Genomic DNA, 19,905 nt, shown 5'->3' with positions numbered 1-19,905 from the left:
TTTATAGAAACAATTAAGAGTCAGAAAGACTGACTACATTTTAGCAGCTGGAAATCCTACCCTACGAGGCCAGAAGGGAGTAACGCTGCTAGCATCGAGAGGAATGAGACAACAAGGGAAAGAATTGCCACCACAAAAGCATACCACACCAGGGGACATCTGCAGCTAATAAGAGCTTTTGAGGGTAGTTAATTCAACTGTGCACTAGCTGATTTTTTTTTTCCCCTGAAAGTATTTTATGTAGTTCTATTTTAAATAATCTTCCTCCTGCATCAGAGATTTACAACCTTTTTTATTTACTTACCTAACTTATCCAATGAATGCACAGAGTCCACTAAAGCCCCAAGTTGAAAATTTTGAAAAATTTACTCTATTTTGTAACTTAAAAATAAATTATGGTATCATAATGTGTCATGAAATTTAAACAAACAAACAATCAAAACCAACCAACCAACCAACCAAACTTAGAAACAGTGATATACCAGTAAGGAAAAAAGCAGTGTTTTTCACAGCAAGGAGTAATACTCAATGCAATTAAAGTAACAAAGAAGATAATAAAAGAATGAAGGATAGCTATGAAGTACTCACAGCTGAGATAGTTCCATTGGCTTGATGTAGATTTTGTATTAGAGATGTTCACTTAGCCCTCACCCTGTCTCTTCTCTTCCATGGGTGAGAGTCACTCATCCACTTCTGTTCTCTATATTGACAATGGAAAGTGTCATCACTTGAACCCATCTTTGTATAGGTAAGGTTCTCTTTTTTCTTTTACCCTCTTCATATAATATTCAGCCAGTGATCAATACACCTAGATTCTTCATCTCTGCTCTTTAGACAAGGCATTTGTATTTGTTGTTTTGAGAAGACAATGATAAGAAAAAGAGAAAAAAAGGAACAGAATCTGCCAGGCAAATGGATTTCACAAGTCAACTTCCTTTTGCTGTTATTGATTAAATATAATACAGATTTGTTTAAATAGTGTTACTTTGTAAATACTTATTTCCTGAATGTTTTCTCAGGTATGTCACAGCACAGAGTCATTAAATAGACTTTCCTCAAAATTATTATTTCCAGGATATGAGAGTCTTTGTTCTAAGGCTGTAAACTTTAGCATTAAAAACCTGATAATGAAGTAATGTTAGGTCTATGATACAGCTCTGAAAAATAAAAAATGTTGGTGGTATTTCAACAAAACACTTAAATTATAACGGTTTTTAAGAAAATGATATTTTGAAAGAACATACGTAGGCACACTGAAGGTATATAGAAATACCAAGAAAATTCACTTTAAAAATAACATCATCAAGCATTTTAATTTTGGTAGAGAAAGACAGGTTAAAAATAGAAAAGTATTTACAGTTAAATTCTTTTACTTGTTTTTTTGCCTTAGTTTTCTCCATGGAATATGTTTCTGTTGCAGTGATTACACATGTACATAAACATCCTCTGCTGGAATTTGTGTAAGTCCACTGAAGACACAGCTACACATGAGCAGGGCAAGGCCGTGTAGCAATACCCATATGAACTTTAAATGCACTACCTTAGGGACTTGGTACATGAGAGTTTCTTTATTGGGATCAAACACTACAGGAAAAAAAAAAAAAAAACACATCACTTTCTTCCAATACACAGATTAGCTCATTTAGGACTGATTCCTATTGCTTAGTTTAGCACTGCCTGCTCTGAGTTTACAAGTAGTGAATTTAATGCTTCAGTGGACAACTCTTGAAGGATAACTTCCTATGGCCTGGTTCAAATCAGCTCCATTTAATTTTGATTCAAAATGTGTGAAGTCTGGACTGCACCAAACATGTTGATGCAGAAGACAGCACATGACACTTCTAATAGGACAAAAGGGAGGATACTTCCTGCCTTGCAACCTGGTCAAGAAGCTGAAGGAGCAGATGGCAAAGAGATTTGCTGCACTGACTAGATGCTCTAATCTCACTCTCCAGCACTGATGGGTTCTTATTACACTGCTTTATGATTTTATTACCTCAATTGCTGCTTTTATCTAGAAATTCTGCAGCTAGACAGACGTTAGGGATTTTCAGTTCAATATTTTTAATATTGTTATTTAAATAAAGTGAATTTTAATTCAGCACTTGAGATGGTCAAGAACAATGTAGCTAATGCCCTTACATTTTTGAGCTGTTGACAATGTTCTTACCACCTGTTGAGTCACAGATGCAAGTTTGTGTCTAAGATATATACACAAGTGTACATACATTGATACATTAACTATTAATTTTAACTCCATAAGAAAAAATGATACTTTTCCTTTTAAATCATTTTTGTGTGTATCTTGCTACCTTTGTTCATAATCTTTATTGATTCACTTACATAAATATTTGATGATCACACTCAAGCGTATGATTAAATCTCATATCTGTATTGAAACATACTGGTCAATATTTGATTCTCATTCACTGCAGAATTATTAAGGATCCTGACTACACAACATGTGCACTCTTTTCATCATGAGGAATGCCACGTTTTGCAATGTAACTCTATCACAATATCAAAAAACAGCGCAAAACTTCAACTTCTATAAATTATAAGTGGGATTCTATTCAGTGAACTTTCAAGCATTGGTGCAGCAGGCAGGTATGGATGAGTTACTCAGCTAGATTCATTTTACTGTTGTTGGAGAGAAAAAGACATTACTAAATCACATTTTATCTGACTTATTTTAGATCTGTGAATCAGGATGAGCTTAGGTTCTTTCTAGGAGTAGCTGTTTTGTATAGCAATCTGCAAAAGGAGAATAGAAAACCCTGCTAGGTACACATTTCTACAGTACAGATATGTATGCTAGAGACCATTTGAAAGCTACTGTTGTTGTCCCTGATTGTGAAGGTGTCTTTCAGAATACAGCCTTTCAAAGAGAGCTATGATGGGATCTTCTGTACATACTTTAGGTTGTTAAGTATAATTAGCAATTTTTGCTGTGATTTCCTTCAATTTACCACACCAACCTCTTGGCTTTTTTTTTTTTTTTTTAATATAAATCATTCAGATCACATTGATCTTTCCTCTCTTCATGAAAAAAAACACAGTTATATCTCCATATGCAAGGACTAAAAGAGAGAAAACTAAATACAGTAAATTCTGTGTAGCAGACATGTTCTATTAACATATGTAGGATAAACAGCAAGATAGATGAATGAACTTCTTGTATCCATTACCCTTCTTCAGGTGTAATCTGTTGCTAGTATAGCATTGACTTGTGATAAGAGTGCTTGCTGCCCAAGTAAGATAGGAACTGAGAAAGAAAATAAATGAATTTGATTCGTGTTCTCAAGGCCAATTGCCAGTACAAAACGTATTATGCCAGTACCCAATGGTATGTGAAATGGCTCATGTTAATTCAATAGAAACTTAGTCCAAAGACCTTTTCCTGTATCTCTTCCAAGCTGCACTACTAAACCATTCAGACCAAAATAAATAGGAAAATAGATCATAAAGGAATTACAATCCCAAAGGTAGTTGAGGTTCAGATGCTCTTGGCAGCACTACAAATGATGTGCAAAAACCATGGAAAAGATGCAAAAGATAATGACATATTTTGCTATTGTGTTTGTTTTTCTTCTATTTTGCTCATTATGTACAAAATTAGAGGTGGAAGCCACAGCCAGAAAGCAACAGCTCAATACAAAGTAGAACAAAAAGCCTATCCAAATAACCAGCTGAAATAAATTGGAAACAATAAGAAGAGCAGCAACAACATGGAAGAGAAGCTTAGGTAGGGACAAAACTCCAAAACTCAATGAACAAACAAACAACAAAACGAAGAAAACTCTCATCTTTCCATGGCTGTCATCAGTGATGAAAATATTGAGAAAATAAGTTAAAAAAAAAACAAACCAAAACAAAACAAAACAAACAGTCATACTCAGTATTTAATTCTTGCATCAGCTTCAAGACAAATTCCTTCCAGAAATCTCTGGGAGAATACTGCTCCTTCCCCAGGGTCCTGCTGACTCTCACCTTCACTTGACTGGTGACCCATCCTTGCTGCATCATTGCTATCTTCCAAACATGATGGTAAGCCCTGACAAGGAACTGCAGTCAGGCACATGGAAAAAGTACAAGTGAACCTTGGCCAAACATGGGATATGAATTTCACCTGCTGTGTGGTGACTGCTAGATAGTGTTTCCTGATAAAGGCTATAAGAGCGTATCACAGAATGTGAATGCTACATAGCATGACATGCATAAACTCTTCAGAAGAGACAGGCAAAGAGGGAGAATTTGTGGGGTAGCCCGGTGTGTTAGGGAGTGTTTTCATTGCCTAGAGCTTAAAGATGGTGATGATAGTGTTGAGTGTTTATGTGTAAGAACCAAGGGGAAGGCCAACAAGGTGGGGGGGCTCTTATAGACCACTCAATCAGGAGGAAGAGGCAGATGAAATATTCTATAAGCAGCTGGAAGAAGTCTCACAATCTTGTTTTCATGAGTGATTTGAAATTACCAGATGTCTGCAGATGTCTACTGGAAATACAGCAGAGAAAATACAGTCTAGAATGGTTACTGGAGTGCACGGAAGACAACTTCCTGACAGAGTTGGCCAGGGAGTCAACTAGGGAAGGTGCCACACTGAACCTGTTGTGTGTGAACAGAAAATGGCTCGTGGGTAACATGACAGCTGGAGGTTACCTCATGATCATGAAATAATCGAGTTTTCTTTTCTTGGACTTTGAGTAATCACCCACAAAACAGGTTAGGCATAGTATGCCATTACCTAAGTATTTTTACCACTCTTCAAACTAGAATTTATTAAGTTGTTGGGAAAAAAAAAAAAAGAAGTCTTCCTTAAAAACAAAAAGAACATGAATCCTACAAAATTACTTTTGATTTTTAAAGAAAACACTTCATGAAGCACAAAAAAAAAAATCATAGTTTCTGACAAAAAAAAAAAGACAATCTAAAGTTTTTTAAAAGATATTCTGTGCCTAGTACAGTTTTAAATGAAAGATTTCCACCAGTTCCAACTTATTGTTTCCATGGTAATTTTATACCTATCTTTAAAAGAATGTTTTGTGCACTTTAAATTCACCCAACCTCTTCTGTGGGCTGTGCAGAAGGTTTTAGTGAGTAGAGGAGCCTCATGCAGAAATGTTCATGTCAGTAAGCTTTTGTGTTTAGATTTTAAGGAGACATCTTAGCAGATGTGCTTACGAGAGATTGTCCCTGAAAACTGCATTTTGCACAAATGAATTAATAAAAAGCCAAACACAAGCATCTTTTTGTCTTGTTCTTGTGAACTCCTGCAAAACAGCAGCCTCAAGAACTATTATTCAGATGAGTCTGGGAAATATACAGCAGAGTAAGCAACTCAAGTACCCTTCACTATATCTACTCTTCTACTTTGTCTCTTCAGTTTCTCTCTTTATTTCAAAGCTTCCCTGTAAGTGCCATACAGCAGATTAAATACAGAGTGAAAACAGTGCAATCGTTATTTTTTCTTCCTTTTGCATTTTAAAGAATCAAGTTTTATCCATCTTTGTGTTCTTCATTCTCCCAGCTGGCGCCTCTGAAATTTTGTGCCCTTCCCTCCGGATTCAAATCCAGCCTGGCCCAATGTAAAAAAATGAGTGACTTGGGTTCTTTTTAGCTCTGACTTTCCACATGACCTTGGACAAGTCAGTATGAAGTTGTCTGATTTAGTTCCCCCACCATCATATTTTTTTAAAGACTCTTTTTCCATTCTCTGATGCATTGATACCACAGACCGAAATTAAATTATTGCCAGAAAGACTGTCACAGGAGTTGGGCAAACTCACAGAAATGAATGAGAGACTAAATCCCTATAAAAATCCCTTAAAGTAGCATTGGGAGCTATTCATTTTAGGGAAGATTGCCCTACTAGTGCTCATGACATCCTTGTTAGGCACGTAAGGAAGGAAAATTGCTCTCTAGAACCAACAAAGTCATAAGCTATAAATTCACTACATAAACAGATAAAATGTTAAGGCATGTTTCTCCTTTCTCAGTATGGATTGCACTTGTAGCTTTCTTTTATCAGCACAGCATTTTCCACACGCACACAAAATTAAGGTGATTGTTAGAGACTTGTAGGTTAAAACCATAGATAAACTATAGTCAATCAATAGCTGCAATGTATCCCACCTTTTTCTTTTATCAGCCAAGTGTGAAACACAGGCACGGCCATTGAACATTGGTTTAATTGAATCACAGTTGCTTAAGTGCTCTCAAGAGGTGATAAATTAAAAAGTGTTTTATGCATGAAAGAAATAGGTTTCTGCAAGTTGGAGAAATGATATGGCATGAATCTAGTAATAAATTGTTGGTTATCTACTAACATCAAATTACTACCAATAAGAATTATCTTTGAGGATTTTAACAAGGAAGGAAGTATAAACAGAAGATTCTACCCTAGACATTATTTTGTTTTGCTTTTTTTTGGTCAAATTATTTCTAAGTTAACTGGAGAGTGTGTCAAATTATTTCTTGAAGGAAATTATTTCAGTGAATCTGATTTGTTTTGTATTGAATAAATGTTCCCCAGAAGATCATTGATTAGATGATTTTATGGCTATTTTCCAAATTTTGAGACTGTGACCTTTTATTTATTTTCTTTTTCCTGGGCGGGGTGGGGGGGGAAGAAAAAATCAATTTTTAAAAGTATTGGAATTCAAAATTCAAACTAGTACATTTGCTTTCCCAAATCATATTGTGCTGGTTATGTACTCACTGAATATGGTAAAAGGTTTACAGGTCTACCTGCAAAAATCTTTTCTATATTTTAATGCCTTTTTTTTTTCTTAAAAGTTTCTGGTTTAAATCCTGACCTATCTAAAGCTACTTGATTTTAGCAAAGGTAAGATGTCATACTTCATATCTTGTAGATAATTTAGAAATGCAATGGTATAAAACAAGAAAGGCCTTTAAAAATAATTTTTAAAGGATGGTATCAGATAAATTTAACAATATTCCCCACTTCTGGTCTGATACTGCAATTTCCCCCTCTACTGGTTTTGGCTGGGATAGAGTTAATTTTCTTCATGGTAGTTGATACAGAGCTGTGTTTTGGACTTGTGACCAAAACAATGTTGATAACACAGGGATGTTTTAGCTATTGCTGAGCAGCGCTTACACAGAGTCAAGGCCTTTTCTGTTCCTCACATCGCCCCACCAGTGAGCGGGTTGGGGGTGCACAAGGAATCAGGAGGGGACACAGCTGGGACAGCTGACCCCAGCTGACCAAAGGGATATTGCATACCATATGGTGTCACACTCAGTATATAAAGCTGGGGGAAGAAGTAGGGAGGGTGAGACTTTTGGAGTGAGGACATTTGTCTTCCCAAGTAACCGTTAAGCGTGACAGAGCCCTGCTTTCCTGGAGATGGCTGAACGCCTGCCTGCTGATGGGAAATAGTGAACAAATTCCTTGTTTTGCTTTGCTTGTGCATGGAACTTTGGCTTTACCTATGAACCTGTCTCTGCCTCAACCCGTGAGTTTTCTCACTTTTACACTTCCAGTTCTCTTCCCCATTCCCCTGAGGGAAGTGAGTAAGCAACTGTGTGGGGCTTAGTTGACAACTGGGGTTGAACCATGGCACACCCCTAAAATATGAAGCATTAATGTTTCCAGCATATTTGGCCAACAGTCAGAGCAAAGTATGAGAAGATATTCAGTGCTAATGGAACTGAATGGAAAACCATCTCATGAACATAATTGTGCTGTACTGGCATACTGTAGAAATATTGTACAGCGTAGAATAAGATCCCAGTGGAAAACCTCCATCCCTTGAGCTGGATATTAAGCCAGCTCAGAGTACTTCAGCTGCAATTTTATCTGGACTCATTCTTAGCAAACGTCATCATTAGAAAACAACAACAAAACCACTACAACTCCTTTTTTCTTTGCTGACATGCTGAGTTCTGTAGACATATTTTTTCCTCTTTTTTTTTTTTTCCCCTGGAGATTTTTCGCAGCCCTCTCCCACTGTTTTTTCATTTCATATGTGAATAGAAGTCTTTTCTATGGAAACAAAGATCACAGCCACAGTTTTATTAAAAATAAAGAATAACAACATAATTTCTTCTGAGGCTTGTTGAATAAGTGGAAACAAACAGATAACAAACAAACCACAGATAATTCCAAACTGATCAAAGCTCAGAGCTATTCCTTCTTTTCCCCTGCCTGCACATGAAGACTGATGCTGCCGCAGCATTTGACACTGATAAAGCTGTGAGATCATCCACCCTAAGATCTAAATTGCACTTGTGAGATGCCAGTACTTGTTTTGCACCACACAGAGCCATCCACCCAAGGGACCAATGCCTGGCTCCAGATCAAGTGACACAAGATGGCTTGTGTGCATGCTGCTCAGGACAAGCTCTGCTACAAAACCCTGGCGGCAGCCATACGGAACAGCTGTAAGGCTGGGATATCTCCAGGCTCCATTTGGCACCTCTGTGAATTTGAGACAACATTCTGTGAATTTATGATAACATTATTTCTGGAACTTTTTCAAAAATTTTTCTTTTCCTTCCTTCCTTTCTCTCTTCCTTCCTTCCTTTCTCTCTTTCTTCCTTCCTCTTTCTTTTTTCTTTCTTTCTTTCTTTCTTTCTTTCTTTCTTTCTTTCTTTCTTTCTTTCTTTCTTTCTTTCTTTCTTTCTCTCTTTCTCTCTTTCTCTCTTTCTCTCTTTCTCTCTTTCTCTCTCTCTTTCTCTCTTTCTCTCTTTCTCTCTCTCTTTCTCTCTTTCTCTCTCTCTTTCTTTTTCTCTCTTTCTCTCTTTCTCTCTCTCTCTCTTTCTCTCTCTCTTTCTCTCTCTTTCTCTCTCTCTTTCTCTCTTTCTTTCTCTCTCTTTCTCTCTTTCTTTCTCTCTTTCTCTCTTTCTCCTCTCCTTCTCTCCCTCTCTTTCTTTCTCTCTTTCTCTCTTTCTCTCTTTCTCTCTTTTTCCCTTTCTTTCTCTCTTTCTGTCTTTCTTTGCTTGTGTTTGATGTTTTGTTTTTGTTTTCATCTGTTTTTTTTTTTTTTTGTTTGTGGGGTTTTTTTGTGTGTGTTTTGTGTGTGTGTGTCGTTTTTTGGTTGTTTGGTTGTTTTTTTCCAGATATAATGCCACAAAACTTATGTAAGGACTGTGTTACAACCTATCAAGCCAATGGTTGTAGGTTGTGATACCAAGGGCATGTTGTAAGCCCTGGACCTTGATTTGAAGGCTTGTGAGAAGGCTCTGTGATGGAAACAGTGCCAGCCTTTCCCCAGCTGACCACTGGGAACAGCCTCACAGTTGTCCCCAGTAACACAACTGAACTTCATCCTAGAAGGAACTAGTGGATTCACTCCAAAAAAGAGATCAAGCTCAACCAGGGAAACTGAGATGTTAAGATAGTTAAAATACTCTCATCCTCCTGCAGGGTCCTAAACTGGAAATCTCATTTTGCTGTGCAAGTTTACCTATACTAGGAGTGAATCTTCCTAATACATGAAAGATTGGCTTTTTATGTATCAGAACATCAGAGATTTCTGTTTCATCACACAAACTGATAGTGATGTTTGCACATTTCTGAAAACTTGAGACACTGCTTGGGAAGCACCTTAAAATTTCACGAAGGGAAAATAAAATGGAAAGATTCAAACATAAGAAAAAAAAGTAAGTAAAATTAAATTACTGGTTTTCAGTCTGCAGTTATTTCAAAAGATCAACATTTTTTTTCAGGATTTTATTGATACAGAACAATACTTGCAGTAGGGAAAAAAAAAAGTTAATATCGCTGTTTTCTTTCTTAAGAAACACCTTACCTTTTATTTATTTATCTGAATGGTAGTATAAAGTTATAAGAGTTTTCCAGCAGCAAAACATCATTTTCCCATTAAAACTTACAAAATAAATTCCTACATAGTGGAACATTTTATAACAAAACAGTAAATTAAATACAATACTGCTTCATGTTCTTTGGGCTCACCTCTCAGGATTCATAATCAGAGTGAATATATTAGGTCTTTGGGGAGTGTGTGATAAAAACTGTGCCTGTGTTCACATTTGTGTGCTTAAACAAAGAGTTTATAGTTCCATCCAGTTTAATAATTAAATTCTAGCTGTTAGAACCTCATACACGAATACAACATTTCTGAGTGTATGCTAGTGTTAATGTATTCTCTCTATTACGTGTGAGAGGAGCAACACAAAGGAAAAGCTTAGGGGCAATTCTTGTTAACCCAAAATGTTAATGGTTGGACTTGATGATCTTAAAGGTCTTTTCCAACCAAAATAATTCTAAGATTCTATGTTCTCTGGCCCAAGCACATTTCATTGTCATTAGAGAAACAGGCACTTCCAAAGGGCCATCTGGACCATGTGCTCAGCCAACCTCTGCAAGACAAGGATGACAATGCTTCCCTTAAAGCACTCTTGTCAAGTGTTTGAGGAATGATAGGACGAATTAAACAAAAGAAAACAAAACAACAACAACAACAACTTTTTTCTTTTCTCAATTTGTACAATTTCTTGTATCTCTAGGTGGTTTTGTGCTCAGCTGATGAAGGGTTTAAACAACCTTTTCAATTAAGAAAGTATTAATAGGAAACTAAGCATTGTGTTGTGAGAAAACTAATTCCCTTTAGATGATGCTGCCCACACAATATGTAAGGACAAAACCCTTCACCAAATACACAATAGCAAAAATCAAACCAAAGCAAAAAGCTAGAAGTAAGCACCTATTGAGCTAAAGTGGATTAATCCCACAGCTGCAGAGCAAAGCCATCTGCCCTATTTGTGAAATCATGACTAGTGTGAGAATGACAGAAAAAAGCAGCATCTGGTACACAAAGCTGGACCTGAGGGGTGAAATAACCTGGAAATAAGGAATGCTCTGCAGGCAGCAGCGAAGCTGCCTCTGCTTACCGAAGGAATAACACTTTCAAAGAATAACCTGCTTTCACATGCTTGGCCTTGGCTTCGTGACAGGACACTGAAACAAAGAGGCATTTAATAAATATCTGAGCATGGCAGAGTGGCAATGATTTCCACCTGAGATTTATAATTCAGGTGATTATAAATGCTGAGAAAAAGACCATGTTTCTTTCATATGCATCTCAGTTGAAAGGAAAAGGAAGATAAACAAGAGAAACAAGACCATTAGGTTTTGAAGGGGCTTTAACTCTGGGAAAATACATTAGAAAAAGTAAATCTTTTCTGCCAAACACAAGTGGGATTCAGGCTAATGCATCGCTCAGACTACACGGGGTAGGTGCTAGCTTCAGGGTATTTTCAACCATCTACCACTTGTTTTGGGATTGATTTCACCCAGCTTTACCATCTAGAAGTTACATATCCATTCTCTGTGCTCATGAATATTCCCTGTGAAGGGAGGGAGATCGATCAGCCACTTCTCCTCCTGGAAATGACAGTTCTAGGAATGGTCTAGGAGAGTACCAGTATCTTCTCACTGTTATCACTGAAGAAAGGCTGATTGGTTATACAGATGCCTTACTTTTAGGCAACAGAAGCACCAGGAGAAAAATTCCAACATGCAAGTTTAAGGTAAAAAATGTCATCTGCTCACACACTGGCTATAATGGAGAGAAAGGTTCCTGAACCTCTGGATAGTCTGCAGCCCAAGTGCTTAGTTGCATTATTGAATTTACATGCAGGAGCTATTGCAGCAACAACATTGGATATGTATGTGACCTGAATATTACTTTATTTGTTTAGTTAGTTAGTTACTTTCTTGGGAAAGTTAAGGTTTTGCTTTTTTCCTTTCACTGTCACCTGTATATATCATTTCAGATTTAAGGCTAGAATGTTAAATTGGTACAGTGTAATTCTATTTTTTTGTCTGCTTTAAAAAACTAATATTCAGTGTGAATAGGATGGAGATCAGACAAGCTAAAGTGTCAAGAGTATGTTCTTGTTTTTCACCAAAATTCAGGTTTTTGAGAAATTACACATTTTCAATGTTGATCAAATTGATTTATTTCCAATAGTTATAAGTGCCAAATAATTGCTGGTTGCATTAATGAGAGATTAGATCATTGTAACAGAAAGATCTAAACCCAGTGTTCCATTGCACTGTTACCAGCCCCTCCAGTTGTCCTATATTTAACTACTAGAACGTTAATAAAATCTTAACGTAAATAAGAATATTACCATTGACTTCAAAGACGACCAACTGGCATGCAGTGTAACATGACCTGCTTCAGAACAAGCCAGTATCTTTTTGAGATTCTGTTCAACAGAAATTAATTTCTTCCTCCAACTACATCAGCTCTGGTAGGTCTGCAGAATTTGTTAGGGCTGTATCAAAGGTTTGGTGGACGCCACAAGGGGGCTTTAATCAAACATCAATGATACAACTACATTCACTTTGTTTTTCTCCTAGGGTTCAATATTTAACTCAATGTTCAGAATAGATAAAAGAAAAGACAAGTCATATTCAAAGGGAAATACAGGAATTTGACTTCTTTAGCTCAGCAAGGAAAAGGTTGAGAAGGAATATGCTTATCTTTATAATAACATTGGAGTCTAAATATTGGATGCGGTTCCATCTAGTTTCAGCAACTGAAAAATGTTATTCAAACAGCAAATGCCTGTCTGAGTAAAATTGAGCTAAAAATCAGAAATAGATTCCCACTTTTGAGAGCAAGCAGGTTTTAGGAGACCCTTCTAAGTTGACTGGAGAAAAACTCAGATGGATCCTACAGAGGAACATTTTCTGCAATAATTTATTTGTCATAGTGTGGGCAAAATGGGCCAAACTCTGACTGTCGGTAGTCCTTCATTCCTATTATCAGCGTTTAAAGTTGGCAGAAAAGGGTATCAGGTTAATAATCTTGGATTCAGCATCAGATGCACCACAGCTTGCAATTAAACATCTGTTTTCTTGTTTGAAGCTTTTATAAACCTATTTGGGGCTTTCTGAAGTCAGCTGAACTGTGCTCTTTTTTCTCATTCCTAGTGAGGAACAAATATTGTTACAGAAGAAGATTTAATCATCTACCCCTATATAATCAAGTTAGGCTTTTAATTTAATCTGGATGTCTACGGCTGTCAGCAGAGGTGTGGGCAGTCTTGAACAGCAGGGCAGCTCCTCCTCAGATGGGTTTCTAAGATGTGGGGAGAAGCATCTTCTGAGAAGCCTATTACAGATCCACTGAGTCTGGAGGAAATCAAGACATTTACCAAAGGCTAGAGACCCAACTCTCCATCAGTTAAAATGAATCAGGAAGAACCCAAGCCATACTTAACACTTGTACTCACTTGTAGAAGCAAATCTCCACTAAAGTCACCAGACGGCACAGCATGGCCTCTTCATGGTGCACACGAATAAATGAGAGTCTTTCAGGTATGTGGATTGGGTGGTGCTAATACAAGACAGTGAGAGCATTTTTATAATTATCTTGTGGCAGAGCAGTTTGACCTAACTTTGTTCAAAAGAGCTCAAAATGTGCAGAGTAAACCCTCCTCGTGGCAGTAGGACAGATGTCCAACGTTCTGTTCTTCTTCCTCCCAGCCTAAACCCCAGCATACAGGGACAGCTGCAGGGAGGAGCCACTCAGACTTTTTGTGCTGTTTTGTTCAGACTTTCTCAGGCTTTTTTGGTAGCTGATCAACCCTGTTCCTCCCAGTCCATTCGCATCTATATGGCCCACTCCTTATATTCCTCCCAGTCCATTCACATCTATATGGCCCACTCCTTATATTCCTCCCATACACACTCTGCCCTGGTCACTTTCTTTCCCTTTTCCTGTATTTGCTCCCCTCTGCATTTATTGAGACTTCACACCCCAAGCTCCTGAAAAAAACAAACAAGCCACCACACAACACCACATCCATTCTTTAGCCCTTGCCTTCTCTGGGCAAGCTGAAGGTCCAAGGCCGGAGCCTCACCAAGTGGGAGTTAGTCTTGCGTGGGTTCTTGGCACTGACACAAAAGAGGGACCAGGAACTGCAGTAGTAACAAGGAACTACCACTTCAGGGAAATTATACTATTTTTGGTCGGTGTTTGGAACAATTGGTTGTAAGTTATATAGGACCAAATCTTTAAGTATGTCATTTTGCAACATGCAGGGTAATAACTTTTTAAACTAGGCTGATTTTGAAGTCTGTTGAGAATAAAATTATAAATCTTCCCTTAAATCAAACACTGTGATGGATCAGAGGACCTAGGTTTAAGTGTGTTCTGTTTGGGAAGTGCCGGTATAAATACTGAAAAACATAAAACAGTAGATAGCAGAAAAGATTAGAATACTTACTGTTTATTCTTTCATTTAGGTTACCTGATCTATTCTGCAAGTTTTAAAGTCTAATAATCCTTCTCAGTTGATGATAGTGTTGTATATTAGTGGGTACACTGTATTTGAAACAAATTTTAAAAGTGAAAATACGACATACATACATTACCATATTTAATAAATTGCTTGTTTCCAAGCAGCTAAAGACAGAATAGCATGAAGACATTGATAAAGCCGAATACTCACTTTTACCTTCAGTAATATCCGATTTTAAAGCCCGTGACTGTGAAAATAAACATTCTTTTAATGCCAGCTTTGTGTGCAGCTCAGTGTTAGCCACTGTATCTGTGGACTATAAATGCTGTGTACCGTAACTTGGTATTCTGTTCCAAATCATGTTTCTCTAGTGATGAGTGAAATAACAGCTAAGAAAGAGGTTCTTAGTCTGAGCTTATTATTTGGTTGTTTAGCAGTAGTAATTCCTAGCACTGATTGTGAGAAGAAGTGATATTCATAAAATCAGTGTTCCCAGAGCCTGGATTTCCTCTCAGGTAGTTGAGCAGAACCAGCTCATCAAATTCTCTTTACAATTCCTCCAAATGTTTTGCTCTCAGCTATTGTGTAACAGCTCCTGAATAGTCTTACACTCATGGATTCAAAAGAAGCAGCCAGAAACTATTTATTTTTGGGGCAAGGATGGTCTAACTCCTTGCCAGGCTCCCCATGCATTCAGGTGAAGGCCGGTTCCCACAATGGGGCAGGATGCTCATGGCCAGGCAGGCTGCATGGGTGAGGGGGGCACCTCTTCAGCATGGACCATTCAGTCGAATTAGCTGTATTGCTAAACACACCCTTTAAGTGGACAAAAGAAAAAAGGCAATGCCCAAATGTTTTCTCTCTCAGAATCAGTCTCACAAGGTAACAGGAAAGCAAAATGTTTTGAGACATCGCACATTCCCACCCTTGCCCAGAACTACAAACCATCAGGATAGCGCTCCAGCTAACTCCTGATTTCTCTCAAAGATGAAGGGCAGCTCAGCTGAGCCCTCTGAAAAGCAGAAGCTCACGCTGGGGACTGAAATGGCTCTTTCATCATTATCCGAAGCGCTGCTGTGTAGCTTGGCATGGCCTACCAGGGCTGGCTCATACCCACAGCAGCAACAACCAACTTGCTTCAATTTGCACACACATTCTCTCTCTAAAACTTGGTTAGCAAGATTATTTTTATTTTAATGAAGGGATTTCTTTTTTTAATTCACTTCAAGTAGCCAAATTAAATCATGGAAGCCATTAAGCACCTAGGGAACTCTTTAGGAAGAATGCAACCTCTCTACTCCCCACCTTCTACAGACACACGTGCGTGCACACACATGAACACTTTATTTATGACTTCGTTTCCACCTGCGCTAACTTGGCTGGTAATTTAGAACAGTACTGAAAAAGTTACAAGCAGTACCTCAGAAATTCCACATTTTACTGAGCTGCCTTATTATGGCATATTTATCAGGCAGCCAAATGCAATGCCAGCCCCATAATTGATTTACAGCAACATCTGTAAGAATATTTGAGGAAGAGAAGGAAACCAATGTCCACTTTTGAATCCCGTGTTTCAAAGAAACTAATGGTAATGGAAGATTCACAAACAGAAAACATTAGAAATAAACAATGTGTTTTAAAGTGTATGTTAAATGTTACTAAAAGGAGGGAAGAAAAAAAAAAGTGCATTACTTTCAGACAGAAGAATAACCACGGGGTTTCTATGCTTGTTTTAACTTAGCTATATAAAACACCTGGCCTTTAAAAAGCAGACCTTTTTATTTATTTTTTTTAACTTTTTTTTTTTCCTGAGGAAAAAATGAAGTTTGAACAGGAAGCTCACATAGGCTAAAAACTCCTTTGTGAAAGACCTCATTAAAAAAAATCCCACCAAATTTATATAATGCTTACTTTGTAATTGCTATGAACTATATGAACAAATCCCTATTTTTCCATATAAGAATGTTTTAAGGAGAAAAGAGGTCCAACACTATCAAAGAAGTGGAAAGTTAAGGGTGGAGGAAAGAGGTAGGAATGCCTTTCCCAGATTACTCTCCTCAGCCTCCACACCTGCAATAACTTGCTTTTCTGTTTGCTTATTGAACATTTTCTCTGCAAGACTCTATGATGGTGCAGAAAGCAAGGAAGATAGCTGATATATTTGGGAATGCTGAACATTATTTTCATCATCCTGCAACATGGTGCTGTTTAAGTTTTAGTTTTAGTTAGTCACCTCTGTCCCTGCGGCTCCCCTGCACACAGCACACGTGGCAACAGCTCTGAAGGGTCCACTCTGTGCTTGTTCAGAACCAAAACCAACCTGGGTGACGCAGGAAGTGCAGAGATCGGCTTCCTACAGTTCTCAAAGCGTACAGAGCCCAGCACGTTTATAATCACACAGAAAAATATTAAGCCTGGCTCTTTAAAACTATAGGAACTTGTTGAGTCAGAAGGGCTAAGAAGAAATCAGAAGAGAAACACCCTCTGGTAGCAATGAGAATCAATTTGTAGGGACATGCTAAAGTCAGATCAAGTGGATTTGGGAAGAGGCACGTGCAGTGGGGACAGAACAAGAAACCTGCACCAGCCCCTGTGCCTGGGCTGTGTTGCCCTGATAACTCAAAGGGCTCTGCATTATGTATTCCTGTTCCGAATGGAAAAGTAAGAACTTAAAAATATAAATGAAAAATATTTTGCAACAACAAATAAGTTCAAAGTGAAAAATAAAAGCATTTCTTTTTTTTTTTTTAATGTTCTGATTTAAGCAATTTAGTAAAACAAATTCAGTAGCTCAGCATCACAGAGCTTCTTTTTAATTTCATATTTTCTTTTTTGTAAACCTACTTTGAGTGAAAACACTATTTCAGATGAAACTGCTAGAGTGTGCTGGTAGTTGAAATAACACAGTTGTTGCAAGCTACAGACCAATAAACAAACACGGTTTTAAAATGAGGCTCTTAAGAACCTCGGTTTACATTAAAGCATAACTTTATTCATTAAGTCAATACAGCTTTCTGATAAGTCATATTTTCCATCATTGCCATCATTTTACTACATTACATACTGTGTGGTCACAGTTATGTGAAATGTAATTCATTTTAAGTACTATTTCACATATAGGGTTTTGTTCCCTTGCCAAAATCTGAGAGCAGATTAACTTTTCCCTTCTTACAGCAAATACCTATGAGGCTGCTGCAAGTGCCCCTGACACTTTCTATTCTTTAGGTTACATAGAAGGCTGTGTAAGCTAATTACAATGGAGGCCATGTTTCCCCTTTCCTGTGGGAAGGTTAATAGAGAAAGAAGTTTACACTAATAAAGAACATGATCAGCGTGTGGCAGAACCAGGCTCCGGGCAGTTGGCTGTTGTAGCACTCGTGCTTTCTTAATGCTGTTGGCATACAGACCTGCAGCAGGCAGCAGTGCAAATACAGGTTATTTTAAGCCAGGAGAGTAGCTAGTTTCAGTTATAAGAGCTGGTTTGTTTTATATACGTCTTCTACCACTAACTCAAATAGTAGCTTCTTCATTGGTGTGCTAGTCAGCCACAGCTGCTAAACTATTGAACAAATGCCTCAGTTGGAGACATGTTACAATTGTAATGTGGTATCAGTGTATCAAATATTTTTTGTGTGTGAGCTCTCTGGTTTTCAAATATGTCAATCAATAGTCTGAAAAATCTTTTTGCGTGCAACAACCTGAGGGACCTCCTCCTGATGCCAAATGAAGGACCAAGTCTTTCTGGTTATTCCTAGAAGTCTGGAATCAGAATGAGATTTGAACAGCAGCTTCAAAAACTCCTCTAACATTTCTGGGGAAAATGTGCACATCTTCTCAGAGGCAATTCTTCCTGCCACCTGGACAGCTCTTTGTTGGTAACAATTCTGCCATATGTGGACTCAGCATCAACAAGTATCTCACCAATTATCTCCAGCTCCAACATAATCCATGTCCTGCAGAAAATGGCACAGCTGCCCCATTTAAGGGCTGACAAAGTGGCAGCTCTAACTCCTTGATGAGCTTGTTGAACTGCGTTAAAAGAAGTAAACATTAAAAGCTCACAAGTTATTCCTTTGGAATATTCAAAACCACTTTATGATATGACAGGAACTCCAACCTTCCTCCCCTGCATTCATTTCACAGTATCTCTGCAGCTCTGACTGACAGTAGCTCTGACAACTTCCCTTACATGTGGCGTGCCAGCACGTTAGCAGGACAGATTAAGATATGGCTGTCAAGTACTGGCACACCTAAGAAAATCAGTGCGAAACGCCATCATTTGTTGATGAACGGAGGCGAGAGCCATGAATTCTCCTTGTTACAGCAACATAAAATGGAACGCAGAAGCATAAACCTAATAACATGAATATTAATTTTTCCACTACAGTCTCAGTAGATTTCTAAAATAAGTCAACTGGACACCAGGATTAGTGCCGAAAGTAGTTTTTTGACTGGATATGCACTGGTGTGATTTTTGAGCCATTTTGCCATAAAAGAATCTGAAGCCTCACTGTCCAAGATGTTATTTCAAATGGCTGTATAATCAATACCTGAATTTTTATTATCCAGAAGTGGACCCAAATCGTAAGTCACAGCTTCTCCATGCAGATCTACACAGGAAGTGCTGCAAACAAGTAGGATGAGCACTGCCATAGTAAATGAGGTGGTCTTTAGACCATGTTGCATACAAGTCTTTCTAAATAAAGGCCTATAAAATCTCAAAGTCTGTCTTATATTCAGGGCATCTTATTACCTTTGTCAAGTCAGTAAAATCTTAATTTCCAGTGCCATCATATTTGAAATTCACAGGGTTTAAAATTAGCCACCATTCATTTCAGAACATGCTAATACACAGATGCTCAGATTACAAACTCCTGTGTTGTATTTGTTAGTGAACGGCCCATGGTCAACAGCCAAGCTGAATAACACAAAAGCACTTGTTGATGGCTGAGGAAAAGCAATCAGGCTGAAGTACTATCAGTAGTCCATAATTCAGAGTAATTTATGTTTCTGTTCTCTGTTGTGTGGGAAACAAAATCCTGGATTTGATTCACAAAGCCTAAATTTGTATTACAAGCAGTGAACTTAAATTACTACCAACTTCACTGTCAGATCCTGTTGTCCCATGGCATTCTTGAGTCACATCGATCACCAGCATTCTGACATAGCAGACCCCATAGACCACTCAGCTCTGGGAAACTATGCATTGCACCAGCAATATTTAGCCTTGAACACAAACACAGAATAACAAATGGATCTTGTTTCTTGTCTACCAGAAAAGGAGATTTTTAGATGCATTAAAACATAACTCTCCAGATGGCATGTTCTTTAGTGCATAGCTGCTTCTGGCATTTCAGAGGACAGAGGATAAGTGGAATTAGTATTGTGAAGAGTACAGGAAAGTATGTATCATATCATAAATATTTTATGTCTCCTCAATTATGCATATACTACATATTCATACCAAGAGGTTTCTAAAGCTGTGGCCAGCCTGTCTCCCCATGCTTCCCCTCCAGCACTCAACCGCTGCTAACTTGCTGCCTTCAACTGCACTCTGCTCTGTAAACTGAGCACATTAGTCCCAGCCTGTAACCACAGTGTCAGAGCAAGCACAGAAACTGGAAACTGAGCAGTGTGGGTTACCAAAGAGGGTTCCCAAAG

Source organism: Patagioenas fasciata, chromosome 1 (assembly GCF_037038585.1).
Source record: "Patagioenas fasciata isolate bPatFas1 chromosome 1, bPatFas1.hap1, whole genome shotgun sequence".
In the NCBI taxonomy this organism is placed as follows: domain Eukaryota; kingdom Metazoa; phylum Chordata; class Aves; order Columbiformes; family Columbidae; genus Patagioenas; species Patagioenas fasciata.
This window is presented reverse-complemented; position numbering follows the sequence as displayed.